Here is a 14,557-nt window from a genome sequence, read left to right as displayed (position 1 = left end):
ACATATTTAGTGTGTCCATTAGAAAGAACAACATACAGTGTGGAGGGCGGAGGGGGTGGAATGTGAAGGGTACCATGTTGGTGTCCATGGCTGGGTTATTGACAAGTCCAAGACCATTATCCTATCTATTAGCAACCGATCAAGACATCAGACCGTCACTAAGATGGGGAAAGAAAATCTTTAAAACTGCAATTTTTAAATGATTTAGATTTGCAAAAATCTTTCACTTTTCATATCAAGGATTCTTATTGAAGTGTTTAAGAAGTACAAGGATATGGATCATGAATAATGGACCTACGGAGCATCATGGATGAGGTTACAGGTTCAGTGCGGCTAAATGTTTAACTTTTAATTGTTTCCAGATCTAAATCTGGTTAATTTAATTGGAAAATCCCTTTAATATTGTCACGTTCTCCTTTAAGTGTTGTAACTGATTGTATAATAAATCCCTGTTCCTATCTTTTCCACCATGCACTGCTATTTCTTATAAAGGATGTTTACTAATCCTGAGCCTTCCCATAGGGGCAGTGGAAGAATGCAGCTTTTGTTACACTACACCCCAATTTCCAGCAGGGGGCAGTGCTGTAATTCCTTCTGTCATACAGTCAAGCCGCTTGCCTGTCACTCACTTCATCTCTCTCCGTGGAGCGGACAGCACACAGTAAGTTTTGTCTCTTTACACCTTTGCTGGATTTCATGACAACTTTTGCAGAACTTTTAACCCTTTAAGTGTTCAAAGATCGCCCTTACGCCTTGGCACAAGCTATCCATTTTTATTATTATTGCATCACGGATGTTTTTCATGCGGTTTCCAACAAATTCCGAGCACGAAACTTATTAAGCGAACGTTGGAAACGGTAAGAGACAATGTACAGTAGGTGAATCATTTACACGTATGCTTCGGTGCAGACTTACTGTCCTGCCGATATATAAACTTAATATTGTGTTACATTCTATAGATGTCACTATAATTATCAGCTGCTTTTACAGAGTCATGAAGGGTTTTGTTGAATTTGCACAATCGCCATTTCACATATTCACCGGTCCATAGACTACAATGAGAGAACACAATAGCTTATTCTTGTAAATGCATCAAATCTGAATTTTACAATTGTAATGGCTGGTGAATTGTGCAACCTATAGTTGTGTCCATAATGGCGGCCAAGGACTTATATCTCATTGTCACAGTGTATACAGGTGTCTATATCCTGAGAATACAGTTTAATGTATCAGGTCCATAGATTTGTTACTATTGGTATTATTATTACCATTGTCATCCTCATCTGTATCCTTATTGCTATACTTTCCAATGTCAGTTCACTACAGCAAACACTACATGTACTATGGGGTCCAGTAACATTACAAGCCCACATAACACGCATGTAATAGCGATTTCTATAAAGCAAAAAGTTTATTCCAAGGGAAAGTTCCTTTCAATGGAACAAGAGGCCTGTCATGTGTCCCCCTCTCCTCTTGGGGCAGTGAAGGAGACAATCATTGTTTGCAATCTTACACTATCAGGTACCCACTAGTGTTGGTCTGTCCGTTGTTCTGGTCTATTAGACAACCAGAACAATAGAGCCTATGTACCCCATTAATTATAATGGGATCCGTCGGGTGTCCGTTCTTTTAAACTGAAACCACAGGACGAAAAAGTCAGACTTGCAGGACTTTCTCATCCAGCAACTTTAGGTGCACACTATGGCAGATTTTCCAGACATGCAGATACAACTAGTATATTCCTTATCACTATATTGTGCTCTGGAACATGGTGGTGTCAGTTGTGTGCACAGGGGGAGGTGGTTGGGTCCATTTAAAGGGGTTTTCCTGGCAAAAATTATTGATGAACTGTACTTAGGATAGGTCATCAATATCAAATTGCTGGGGGTCTGACACTCAGCAACTGATATCAGTAGCCATGTTACTACTAGAACACAGTACACAGAGCGGGAGCAGATAGCGCCATCCACTGGGTAGTGTCCGTGATTACTGCAACTTCTATAGATTTGAATGAGACTTGAACTGCAGTAATGGCTAATTATTATTGATATTGTTGACCTATCAGGGAGCCTGAGTAGTCTGAGACACGCCCCCTGACTTATCATTGGTCCAGGACACTGCTCTATTGCCTGATAACGATCCTTAAAATTTGCAAAGTAAGTGCCATGGGAGCGCGAGAATTTTTTCTTTGTCTGTTCTATGGATTGAACTTTACATGAAGAGAACCCATTAAATATTGAGATCAGAATTGTGTCATTGGACAAAAATCATAGCCATTTCAGGAAACATTCCAGTAGCCATTCTAAGATTTAGTGGCCCAGCATTGACCATAGACACCAACAACAAATCACTAAGTGCAAAATATACACAATCCTATATACTATACATAGTATTGTATTCTGGAGCCCTGGACACATATAATGCTCTGGACTAGCAAACTGAACAAGACTAGGACACATATCCAGGATAAATAGCAACTCCATCCAGTCCAAGCAGCCCAGGTAAGGGAAAGAGAAGCATTATGGGTGTATTATACTGTACAATGGCGGCTAGTAGGCATGTAGTAACCTGCTGCAGGTAGATCTTATCTCACCAGTCATTCCTGTTATCTTCTTACCACTATTTATGTAGTCTACACCTATTTGTACGTATTACAATGTTTATCTTGACTGCAGACCAAACAGGGTGAAGTATACAGTTACACTATTAGTAACTAGGTGACGCGAGGTTCACGCTAGCATTTAGGTTTCTGTCCTTCAGGTCTCAAAATACGGAAACCCTGACCACTCAATAAACAGCTACATGCAAAAAGTCACTGACCCCTGGACTATAATGGAGTCTGCTGGGTTTCTGTTGATTTTATACTGATTTTAAGCTGAATCAGTGATCGAGTCTCGTATGGAAAGTTTAGCACAGATGTCAACCTAGTGTAAGGCTTCAAATACCATGAAATATAGCATTTAGATACAGGTAAGTATACAAGATATATGCGATGCAATACGATTGCCCATTACCATCAGTTAGACTATATTCACAAGACTGTGTTCGTTTTTGGCCGTGAAAAACCGATTGGCCTTTTTGCATATGTTAGATGTCTGTCTATCCATTTTAATGGCCAAGAAGTAAATATTACATTAATTTAACTGTGGTTCATAATGGTTACGGCAATACCAGATACGTCTATATTATTCCTATGTTTTGTGACAGTCAGTTATTAAAGTGCATTGCTAAAATGAGTTTATTGTTATTTACTTTACTATATTAAAGCTTTAGTAATTTCTAAATATATATACAGTACATACAAGTATATACATATATCATTAAAACTTCCATTAAATTACTAAGAAGGGTCCTCAATCTTTTATTATTAGTTGGGGCATGATGGTTCCAAAGCTAGCGTGCTACTGACTGAGCCACAGGCTACATTAGCTTTAATGGCATTTTTTTTTCTTCTACTGAACTTCAATAGTATTTTTTTTATTTCGCCGCATAATATATTGACATATCGAAAAATATCTCTATAGGGGAAGTAATGTACTATGAAATCTTAGCAAGAGACGAAAACTGGCAACTGTGGCTCAGCCAGTAGAGTGACCGCCTTGCATATTGTATTTGTTGGGTTGCAAGCCAGCATCACACCTAATGAAAAAAAGTTCACAAAGTAAACTTTACGTTGATGGAGGAATTTCCAGGCAAGCACTTTACTAGTATTCACTGCGCTGAAGTGACATCATAGTGAATATTAATGAGCTGACCGCCAGGTGAAAGTGACTACGCAAGGTATGAGTAGGCATAGGCTTGGGAGAAGTGGTAGACTCTCTATATAAGGGTCTCTTCTGGTGACAGAGTTCTATTTTAAGGAGTTATCACATTGGGCTAAATTGCAGCTTCGCATCGTAAAACCTTTTTTGTGACCAGTGAACATATCTGGTAATTGCTGTTGTATGACATTACATTACATTCTGACTGTAGGACTATTGTATTGGAGCCGACCTATGAAATGGCCGCAGGGAATAGTTCTTAAAATGAGTATAAACAAACGGACTTTTTGCATAATTTTGGCTGGCAGAGAGTGAAAGCTCCGCTCTGTACTTGTGGCCAGACATTCCTATGAAGATCTGCATAGCAATGTAAATGGACCAATTCTGTATGTATGTCTACGTCTGAAGTGGCAACACGTGAGCACACCTCCACAGTCTGTATGACAAATTGATGTGTATTAGAATATCATTTGCAATCAACCTTCCTGTCCCGGGTTCCCTTTTTGTTACTTCTTCCCTTCTTTAACTCTTTATAAACTTTTCATTCTTTCCAACCGACCACGTCATAGACTGTAAATGACATGAAACTCTTCTTTCATTGGTGCAATTGCTGCTCCCTGCAAAGAGATTCTGCAGCAGCTATGACCATAGACACACCTAGCCTTAAAGGGGTTACCATACTTCGTACAGCAATCAAGTAAATGGGTGACCTTCAAGTGTCCCCGACTGTGTCATGTGAACAATGCTGTGGTGTGTATCCGTGACCACTTAATTTACATTGAAGATCGCTGCCCCAGACGCCCCATAGAAGTGAATAGTGCAGTGGTCATGCATGGGCACCAGAGAGGACGCAGATGAATTGAAGTCAGGACATACCTTCCACTGACAAGGACCGTGCCTGAAATCCAGGACTGTCCCAGTGATTTGGTTGGGGGCCATGTACATTTTGAAAATCTAATCTAATGAAAAACCCATTTACTGGATTGACTAAGCTGCAGTACCAGGCACAGCCACACTGACATGTATGACACTGTGACATATATATGATATACTGTATACAGCGCCATGCATACCAGTTACTTTGCCTAGATAAACAATACAATCTGGCAGTCCATCATCCTAAGGACAGGCCTCATATAACGAATATTTAGAAGTCACTTCTATTCTGTAGACTTCTTGATGTGGTGTTAGAATGAGCTATACCGTAATTCACTAGTAGTAAATAAGTGTTCCATGTCTACAAAGCCCAGCCGTGGGCATCTAGTTGTCATAGTCCATGCAGCTGTTTTACGGATAAAAGAAGCGGAAAGCTAATTTACCCATAGAGGACATTTTGGATAGGTTTTGGTATAGAGCTATGGGCGTGTTCGCAGCTGCAGAATGAGCTAACCATTTTACGTAGGAGGACTCTGTTATATGGAAATCCCATTATCTCAGATCTGGCCCGACGTGACCTGTTTACTTGCACTTGAAAAAGGGCCCAGTTTGGCCCGAAACGCGTTGTGCTGTTTCATTCTACTAATCTCAATAAAGAGTCTACTTTGGGAACTCCTGTTCATGTTCTATCCTACTGCCAGTGAGCGCGGATCTTCTACTATGGACCTTTAGTCCTTGCTCTCTACCCATTGTCTCTCCGGTTCTCCAGTGGATCAGCGGATCCGTTACCACTCCCATCTGGGTTACATACCAAAGACAATACAAGGGGTTGTGACTGCTCACAACCTCATCAGGGGAGAGGCCGACTGGCTACCATATTGTTTTTTCACATTATCTCACGACTATATGGTTTACATACTGCACAGTGGCGTAACTACCACCATAGCAGCGGAGGCAGCTGCCACAGGGCCCGGGACATTAGGGGCCCGGTGACAGCCGCTACCGCTGCTATCATTATACTCGGGGGTCTTTTCGGACCCCCGAGTATAATGATTGGCGGACCGGGAGAGGTAAGAAACATAAAAAACACTGTTACTTACCTCTCCACGATCCTGCCAGGCCTCCTTCCTGACGTCCTTTCTGACGTCACATGAACCCAGCCTGCGTCCTGGGTCATGTGACGTCCAATGTCATTGTACAAGGACAGCAGCGCAGAAGGCAGCGGAGAAGACCGCATAGGAGCCGGGGGACAGGTAAGTAGCAGTAGTTTTTTATGTTATTATTCCCCCGGGTCTTAGATTATTATACTCTGGGGTCTGAAAAGACCCCAGAGTATAAAAATTGTTTATGGGTGTCCACAGTGGAGGATAATACTGTGTGCAGGGGCCACTAAGGGACATAATACCGTGTGCAGGGGCCACTATGGGACATAATACTGTGTGCAGGGGCCACTATGGGGTATAATACTGTGTGTAGGGGCCACTATGGGGGATAATACTGTGTGCAGGGGACACTATGGGGGATAATACTGTGTGCAGGGGCCACTATGGGACATAATACTGTGTGCAGGGGTCACTATGGGACATAATACTGTGTGCAGGGGCCACTATGGGACATAATACTGTGTGCAGGGGCCACTATGGGACATAATACTGTGTGCAGGGGTCACTATGGGACATAATACTGTGTGCAGGGGACACTAAGGGACATAATACTGTGTGCAGGGGCCACTATGGGGTATAATACTGTGTGTAGGGGCCACTATGGGGGATAATACTGTGTGCAGGGGACACTATGGGGGATAATACTGTGTGCAGGGGCCACTATGGGACATAATACTGTGTGCAGGGGTCACTATGGGACATAATACTGTGTGCAGGGGTCACTATGGGGCATAATACTGTGTGCAGGGGCCACTATGGGGGATAATACTATGTGCAGGGGCCACTATGGGGGATAATACTATGTGCAGGGGCCACTAAGGGACATAATACTGTGTGCAGGGGCCACTAAGGGGCATAATACTGTGTGCAGGGGCCACTATGGGGCATAATACTGTGTGCAAGGGACACTATGGGGGATAATACTGTGTGCAGGGGACACTATGGGGGATAATACTGTGTGCAGGGGCCACTAAGGGGCATAATACTGTGTGCAGGGGCCACTATGGGGCATAATACTGTGTGCAGGAGCCACTATGGGGGATAATACTGTGTGCATGGGACACTATGGGGGATAATACTGTATGCAGGGGACACTTTGGGACATAATAGTGTTAGCAGGGGCCACTATGGGAGATAATACTGTGTGCAGGAGCCACTATGGGGCATAATACTGTGTGCAGGGGACACTATGGGGGATAATACTGTGTGCAGGGGCCACTAAGGGACATAATACTGTGTGCAGGGGTCACTATGGGGATAATACTGTGTGCAGGGGCCACTAAGGGACATAATACCGTGTGCAGGGGCCACTAAGGGACATAATACTGTGTGCAAGGGCCACTATGGGGTATAATACTGTGTGTAGGGGCCACTATGGGGGATAATACTGTGTGCAGGGGACACTATGGGGGATAATACTGTGTGCAGGGGACACTTTGGGACATAATAGTGTGTGCAGGGGACACTTTGGGACATAATAGTGTGTGTAGGGGCCACTATGGGGGATAATACTGTGTGCAGGGGCCACTAAGGGACATAATACTGTGTGCAGGGGCCACTAAGGGACATAATACTGTGTGTAGGGGCCACTACGGGGATAATACTGTGTGCAGGGGCCACTATGGGGCATAATAGAACGCGCAGAAATTCGTAGGAGGGGGTCGGTCGAGGTCTTCGGCGTCGGTTGGGGAAGGGGGGGGGGCCATGTTAAACGTTCGCCACGGGGCCCCGCCATTCCTAGTTACGCCACTGATATTGCACTTAGTGCGCTCGGTGTCTCTCTCTTTTTGTTCTCTACATTATCGCAGATCTGTTTGGGACATTGCTTAATAACTGTTTCTGTAGGGATCAGTCAGGCCAGTAGTGGTACCATTTTTGTTACTACTTCTTACCTTCTTAGACAGAGAAATCTCGTACATCTAAGCAACCAGTGGTCTGGTAGGTGCAACAACAATAGGTAGGTAGGTGCAACACCAATTACCAATGCCACTTACATATATGTGGTTTGATGGGTAATTTATTCTTTCCTTTTCAGTTCGTTGCAGATTGCTGGTCGTGCACGGTAGCTGCAGAGCTATGAAAGAGATTGTTTATGTCATTGTAAAGTCATTCTGGCACCTGGTCAAGACCTGCAACGGCCTTACCCCATAAAAAGCTCATACTTCAGGTTGAACTATAACCAAATATGGATTCTGAGATTTTCAACGAATTCAACCGAAAATTCCTTGTGATTCATGAAAACATACAGGCTGTTCAAAGTCCTCTTACTCCAGACTGTGAATTCCTGAGTGACATCATCTTGAGATCTGTGTACTTAGCTGAATGATCAGACAAGCTAAGAATATTTTATATTAACTATTGAACAGCATTTAAGACTACAAGACATCAAGATTCCAAGGGACACATAAAATATTGTGTAGCTCTGAAATATAGATAGATACAATTATTCTGGGACCTACCCATCAGCAGCCCCTAGAAAAAAGACCATAGTAGTCTTCAAATTGGGGTATTGGGTCATTATTATATAAGAGCCTGGGCCCCCAGGGGCCCTGTGCGAAGATGATGTACTAGCATATGTGGTCCAGGTCTGCTTGTAGTCCATTGACAAGTAGTTGTCCTTTGACAATTGGCCCTTTTTCATAAGACTAGAGGTGGGCGAAGCTCATGAGATTCGTTGTGGATAGAACCAAGTGCAGATCCCAGTAGAGGAGAGCAGGGAGTAGTGGTTGTCATGACTGGACTCATGGTGGCTGCGGTGGACTTACCCACCACTCCAGCACTCAGGGATGATTTAGTGCTCAAGGGGTCTGCAGTGGTCAAGATGGTGGTGGTAGTAGTAACCTTGTAGTAAATTTCCATAAGCCTGATGGTGGTTGGAATGATCCTGATGGTGAATGCGGGATAGAGGACTCAGGAGACAGTATTGAATGGAGTAATAACTCATAGTTTACTTGAACCAAGGCAGGTAACAGAAATAGCAACTTCCTTGAAATGGAAGCACAGTTCTTAGAAATGCAACAAGGATGAAGATGAGGATGAATCCCTGGGCTCAGGCTTGCTGGGGCACTCCATGAAGAAGTGTGCTTCAAGTCAACACCTACAATACTTGCAATGCCCAGTGTCTGGGGTACAGGTTCTAAAAGAGTGACTAATCTGGTCTGTGGCTCGTAGACTGCTCCCCCCACACTAGGGAGGGAGAGAACTCCACTGTTTAGGCCAACTCAGAATATACTAATGTACTAAGCTGAGGGTTGTACCATCTGCCCAGCTCCAGCCAAATATAGTGTTCCTCTTAAAGCACTAAAACTCTTATTCAGCCATAACTTGTGTAAAGCACAAAGTCTCAGAAATAACAGTAGACAGTTCAGTTCTTTTCCCCAAAGTTCCATTGAACAGTGTTTGCGTATCATGTGTCAAACGTGTGAGCGACTTGTATGTGGATTGTGTCTTATGTGGGAATGTCATGATGTGTCTTGTTTCCAAGTATAAGGAGTATATGTGGGCCTTATGTCTAGCATGTGAGTGCTATGTGTGCATTATGTGTCTACTATGGGATATCTTATATTTTTGTGCATCTTTGATGTCATTGAAAGGATCAGTCTCCAGTAAAATTTCTTTCCCAGGGGCCCCTTGCTGTCAGTGCCCATCTCTCATTGGTGCTGTTGTTAGGCAGTGGCATGAATACAGTATGTTTGGGCTGTTACTTAGTAACAGATTCTACGAGGAATGGGTGACACCATCAACTCTCCATGTATCTGTTGGCTTTAATTATTTTTTACAGAATTCAGAGGGTCATTGAAAGGAGTAGTGGGGTGTTATGGAAGGAGTGGCGGAGTGTTATGGAAGGAGTGTCGGGGTGTCATGGAAGGAGTGGCGGAGTGTCATGGAAGGAGTGGCGGAGTGTTATGGAAGGAGTGGCGGAGTGTTATGGAAGGAGTGGCGGAGTGTTATGGAAGGAGTGGCGGAGTGTTATGGAAGGAGTGGCGGAGTGTTATGGAAGGAGTGTCGGGGTGTTATGGAAGGAGTGGCGGAGTGTTATGGAAGGAGTGTCGGGGTGTTATGGAAGGAGTGGCGGAGTGTTATGGAAGGAGTGGCGGAGTGTTATGGAAGGAGTGGCAGAGTGTTATGGAAGGAGTGGCGGAGTGTTATGGAAGGAGTGGCGGAGTGTTATGGAAGGAGTGGCGGAGTGTTATGGAAGGAGTGTCGGGGTGTCATGGAAGGAGTGGCAGAGTGTTATGGAAGGAGTGGCGGAGTGTTATGGAAGGAGTGGCAGAGTGTTATGGAAGGAGTGGCGGAGTGTTATGGAAGGAGTGTCGGGGTGTCATGGAAGGAGTGGCGGAATGTTATGGAAGGAGTGGCGGAGTGTTATGGAAGGAGTGGCGGAGTGTTATGGAAGGAGTGGCGGAGTGTTATGGAAGGAGTGGCGGAGTGTTATGGAAGGAGTGTCGGGGTGTTATGGAAGGAGTGGCGGAGTGTTATGGAAGGAGTGGCGGAGTGTTATGGAAGGAGTGGCGGAGTGTTATGGAAGGAGTGTCGAGGTGTTATGGAAGGAGTGTCGGGGTGTCATGGAAGGAGTGGCGGAGTGTTATGGAAGGAGTGGCAGAGTGTTATGGAAGGAGTGGCGGAGTGTTATGGAAGGAGTGGCGGAGTGTTATGGAAGGAGTAGTGGGGTGTCATGGAAGGAGTGTCAGGGTGTCATGGAAGGAGTGTCGGGGTGTCATGGAAGGAGTGGCAGAGTGTTATGGAAGGAGTGGCGGAGTGTTATGGAAGGAGTGGTGGAGTGTTATGGAAGGAGTGGCAGAGTGTTATGGAAGGAGTGTCGGGGTGTTATGGAAGGATTGGCAGAGTGTTATGGAAGGAGTGTTAAGACAAGGCCCTAGACCCTGGGGGATAGGGACGCCATCACAGGGGGGAGGATAAAGGAACTGAAGGGGTTAACAGCTAGTGTGAAGAGCGGGGGAAAAAAAGAGGGGCGGGGTAAGAGGTGATTTAAGGGGCTTTAGGGCTAGGAGGAGCCAGTCAGCAGTTGACAGTGGAAGAGTTGCCCACTCACCCTCCACTTTTTTGGTTAAGTTTCTTTAAGGCAGCATTCACACTGAGTAACGCTGGCGTTTTTTGTGCTTATTTTGGCACGTAGCGGCGTGTAAACGCCGCGTTTATGCGGCGCTACGTGCCAAAATAAGCACAAAAAACGCCAGCGTTACTCAGTGTGAATGCTGCCTAATGGTGTTTGCCTGGGGGTTGAGGAGTTAGAGGCCTTGTGGCCTGTTTAGTAGGACCTCATCTGTGGTATAGGGTTCCTGGTTTGGAGAAAGTTTGAAGCCTGTGGTGTCCCCTTGTTGGGCTTGGGTCCCTGGGGGTCTCAGGTTTAGGTTGTGACAAGTAGTGGTAAGGCCTGCCCGGGGTGGAGTTCTGCGCTTGGACAGATGGGGGGTTGGTTTCCTATCCCCTCGGTGGGATAGGTTATAAGGGGTTAATATTTTGCTAATGTTAATACGGGTTTCCCTTTAGTGGGGATTTACATTGCCCCGGTTTATGGGGGTGTTTGTTATACAGTGTTTTACAGAACTTTGTTATATGTTAAATAAATCGGCCTGAACAGGCCAAATTAAATCCAGTAGGTTGTACGAGTCTTTATTTACTTAGGGGTTTGGGCCTGGTTCACGTGGTAAGTTGGGTCATCTATCATATACCCGGGAGTGGATCTAAATTCCTCCTCTCTGAGTCATGGAAGGAGTAGCAGAGTGTTATGGAAGGAGTGTTGTGGTGTTATGGAAGGAGTGTCGTGGTGTTATGGAAGGAGTGGCGGGGTGTTATGGAAGGAGTGTCGGGGTATTATGGAAGGAGTGTTGGGGTATGATGGAAGGAGTGTCAGAGTGTTATGGAAGGAGTGTCAGAGTGTTATGGAAGGAGTGTCGGGGTATTATGGAAGGAGTGGCGGAGTGGTGCAGTGTTATGGAAGGAGTGGCGGAGTGTTATGGAAGGAGTGGCGGAGTGTTATGGAAGGAGTGGCGGAGTGTTATGGAAGAGTGTCGGGGTGTTATGGAAGGAGTGGCGGAGTGTTATGGAAGGAGTGACGGGGTGTTATGAAAGGAGTGTCGTGGTGTTATGGAAGGAGTGGTGGAGTGTTATGGAAGGAGTGTCAGAGTGTTATGGAAGGAGTGGCGGAGTGTTATGGAAGGAGTGTCGGGGTATGATGGAAGGAGTGTCGTGGTGTTATGGAAGGAGTGTCGGGGTATTATGGAAGGAGTGGCGGAGTGGCGCAGTGTTATGGAAGGAGTGGCGGAGTGTTATGGAAGGAGTGGCGGAGTGTTATGGAAGAGTGTCGGGGTGTTATGGAAGGAGTGGCAGGGTGTTATGGAAGGAGTGTCGGGGTGTTATGAAAGGAGTGTCGTGGTGTTATGGAAGGAGTGGCGGAGTGTTATGGAAGGAGTGTCGGGGTATTATGGAAGGAGTGGCGGAGTGGCGCAGTGTTATGGAAGGAGTGGCGGAGTATTAGGGAAGAGTGTCGGGGTGTTATGGAAGGAGTGGCGGAGTGTTATGGAAGGAGTGTCGGGGTGTTATGAAAGGAGTGTCGTATTGTTATGGAAGGAGTGGTGGAGTGTTATGGAAGAGTGCCGGGGTGTTATGGAAGGAGTGGCGGAGTGTTATGGAAGGAGTGTCGGGGTGTTATGAAAGGAGTGTCGTGGTATTATGGAAGGAGTGGTGGAGTGTTATGGAAGGAGTGGCGGAGTGTTATGGAAGGAGTGTCGAGGTGTTATGGAAGGAGTGACTGGGTGTTATGGAAGGAGTGGCGGAGTGTTATGGAAGGAGTGGTGGAGTGTTATGGAAGGAGTGGCGGAGTGTTATGGAAGGAGTGGCGGTGGGGCAACCTGTTATCTCCCTAATAAAGTGTGTAATTGTTAAACCCAGAAAAACAATACAAGGGACTTTCTTGAAATCCGAGAAAAGAAAAAAAGCATCTTGTGCCCTGTTCCATATTTTTCTTTACCAAATTAGGCCTGGCATGTTTGTTTGTGTGATGTTTAGTTAAGGTTTAACTACTTGTGAAAATTCTGACTTGGTAAAGGTAGGGGGAGGGGAGAAAAACTGCTGAAAGCTGACAATTTTGTTGGCAGAGACTCTGTGGCAGGAAAAGGCACCTCATGTTCCATTTAGATTACATTCGCTTGGGAAGGAATTTTAACCAGATGGCTACACAAGCGCTCCTGAGGTTTCTCCGCTGTTTAAACAAAATGCATGTTTTCGCTTGCATACGCCCATTCCAATAGATCTGTGTGATATCAGCGGCTGGAAATGAGCCACTAATGTGATGTCATGTGTTTTTCCAAACAACTATGAGAGTACAGTAGTATGTCCTGTCTGAATCCCTGAATTGCAAATCAAATATATCAGAAAGGAAATGTATAATCAGAAAATGACACATTATTCAGGATTCTATAACATTTGTTACATACTTATGCGACTGTCCCTGTATAAACCTATTAAAACAGACTCGCCAGGAGAGATGATTGGTTTTCTTTAAAGTTGGCAACCCCTTTAGATTTCTTTTCTTCTTTAGGGAAGACGTTTACCAGCAGCCGCAGTAACATATAGAACCTCCATGTGATTTCACATTGTGATACTATCATTGTGATTTCAACAGCTCTGTCACTGTGACCCTAGCCATAAGAGATAACCCCAATTGTCACAATGCTGATGGTTTCTCAGCAGGTGTGTTCTGCCATATGTTTTGTTATTGTGTTTGGAAAACTTAGCAGTTTAGCCAGCAGGGGGTGGTAGAATCACTTCTCACTTTTACGCTTTGCTTCTGTGACCTGCAGACTGGTGTGAAAAGTATTAAACGATGGACAATGGTCTGACTTGTCTGTGACAATCATAAATAGATTGCAAATGTACCACGTACTGTATATGACTTACTAGCATGTGCCCCCGTGATTGAGGAACAAACATCCAAACACACAAACTTTTACATTTATAATATTAGTAGGATAGAAGCCCCTGCACACAGTATTTTAAGATCCCAGAGTATAATAATAGCAGTGTTTGTGGGGTTCGGTTCTGTTCACAACCGCTTCTGCAGAATAATGTACTTTATTATATATATATTATTAGTTCAGTATTGTTCATTCCTCATATATTGGCACTGTAATAACGTGTCACTGTATTGTGTCACTATCACTTTACATGCCACTGCTTTGTCATCGCGCCACTTCCTATTCTAGCATGTTCTGGGAGGGAGGTGGTGTTTCTGCCATAGGCGTAATGCGGTTGCGACCATAGGCTACTGCGTGGCGTGGATTGTATCTGCACTCTTTCTGTGGTACAGGGCACATGATGTTTCCATCACACTGGGGTGGGTATATTCACTATACATAGGAGTCTTCCCATGCCTGTGATAGTCTGAATTTGGGGAATCTAGGACTCAGTCAACTGGAAACCATTTGGAGTTAAGGAACCCTGTCCTGTAAGCAAGCGTTGCGACACAAGGCAATAAAATAGCAGAGTGTATTTGAGCTTGGTGTGCATTCCCTGTGTGTACAGGAGAACAGCTAATGTGTGTTCGGACTTTGCAATTCTGACATTGTCATTGAGGGCCGTCAACTGCAATGGTTGTGACTGTATTGTTATCTGGTGGGAAGCCATTTGTAAACTACCTCAAGTAAAATACCCAGTGAGCGTGAATCCTGCGAGGGTCTAAGTGCTTGTTTGGCCACTTAAAGGGGTATTCTCATGACGCTTGTTCACTAACCTGCA

The 14,557-nt window shown here is 44.8% G+C and overlaps 1 protein-coding gene across 1 annotated transcript in view; it reads left to right on the top strand.

Moving 5' to 3' along the window:
* Window positions 1–560: 560 nt before the first annotated feature.
* Window positions 561–14,557, top strand: part of FHL1 (four and a half LIM domains 1) — a 50,267-nt gene continuing 36,270 nt past the window's right edge. Inside the window, exon 1 of the mRNA XM_075260342.1 lies at window positions 561–661. The gene's annotated coding sequence lies outside the window, so the exon portion shown is untranslated. The remainder of the gene's footprint in view (window positions 662–14,557) is intronic.

This window comes from Leptodactylus fuscus, chromosome 11 (assembly GCF_031893055.1).
Source record: "Leptodactylus fuscus isolate aLepFus1 chromosome 11, aLepFus1.hap2, whole genome shotgun sequence".
Taxonomy (NCBI): Eukaryota; Metazoa; Chordata; class Amphibia; order Anura; family Leptodactylidae; genus Leptodactylus; species Leptodactylus fuscus.
Note: the sequence above shows the minus strand (reverse complement) of the source record. Positions and strands in the feature narration are given on the sequence as shown.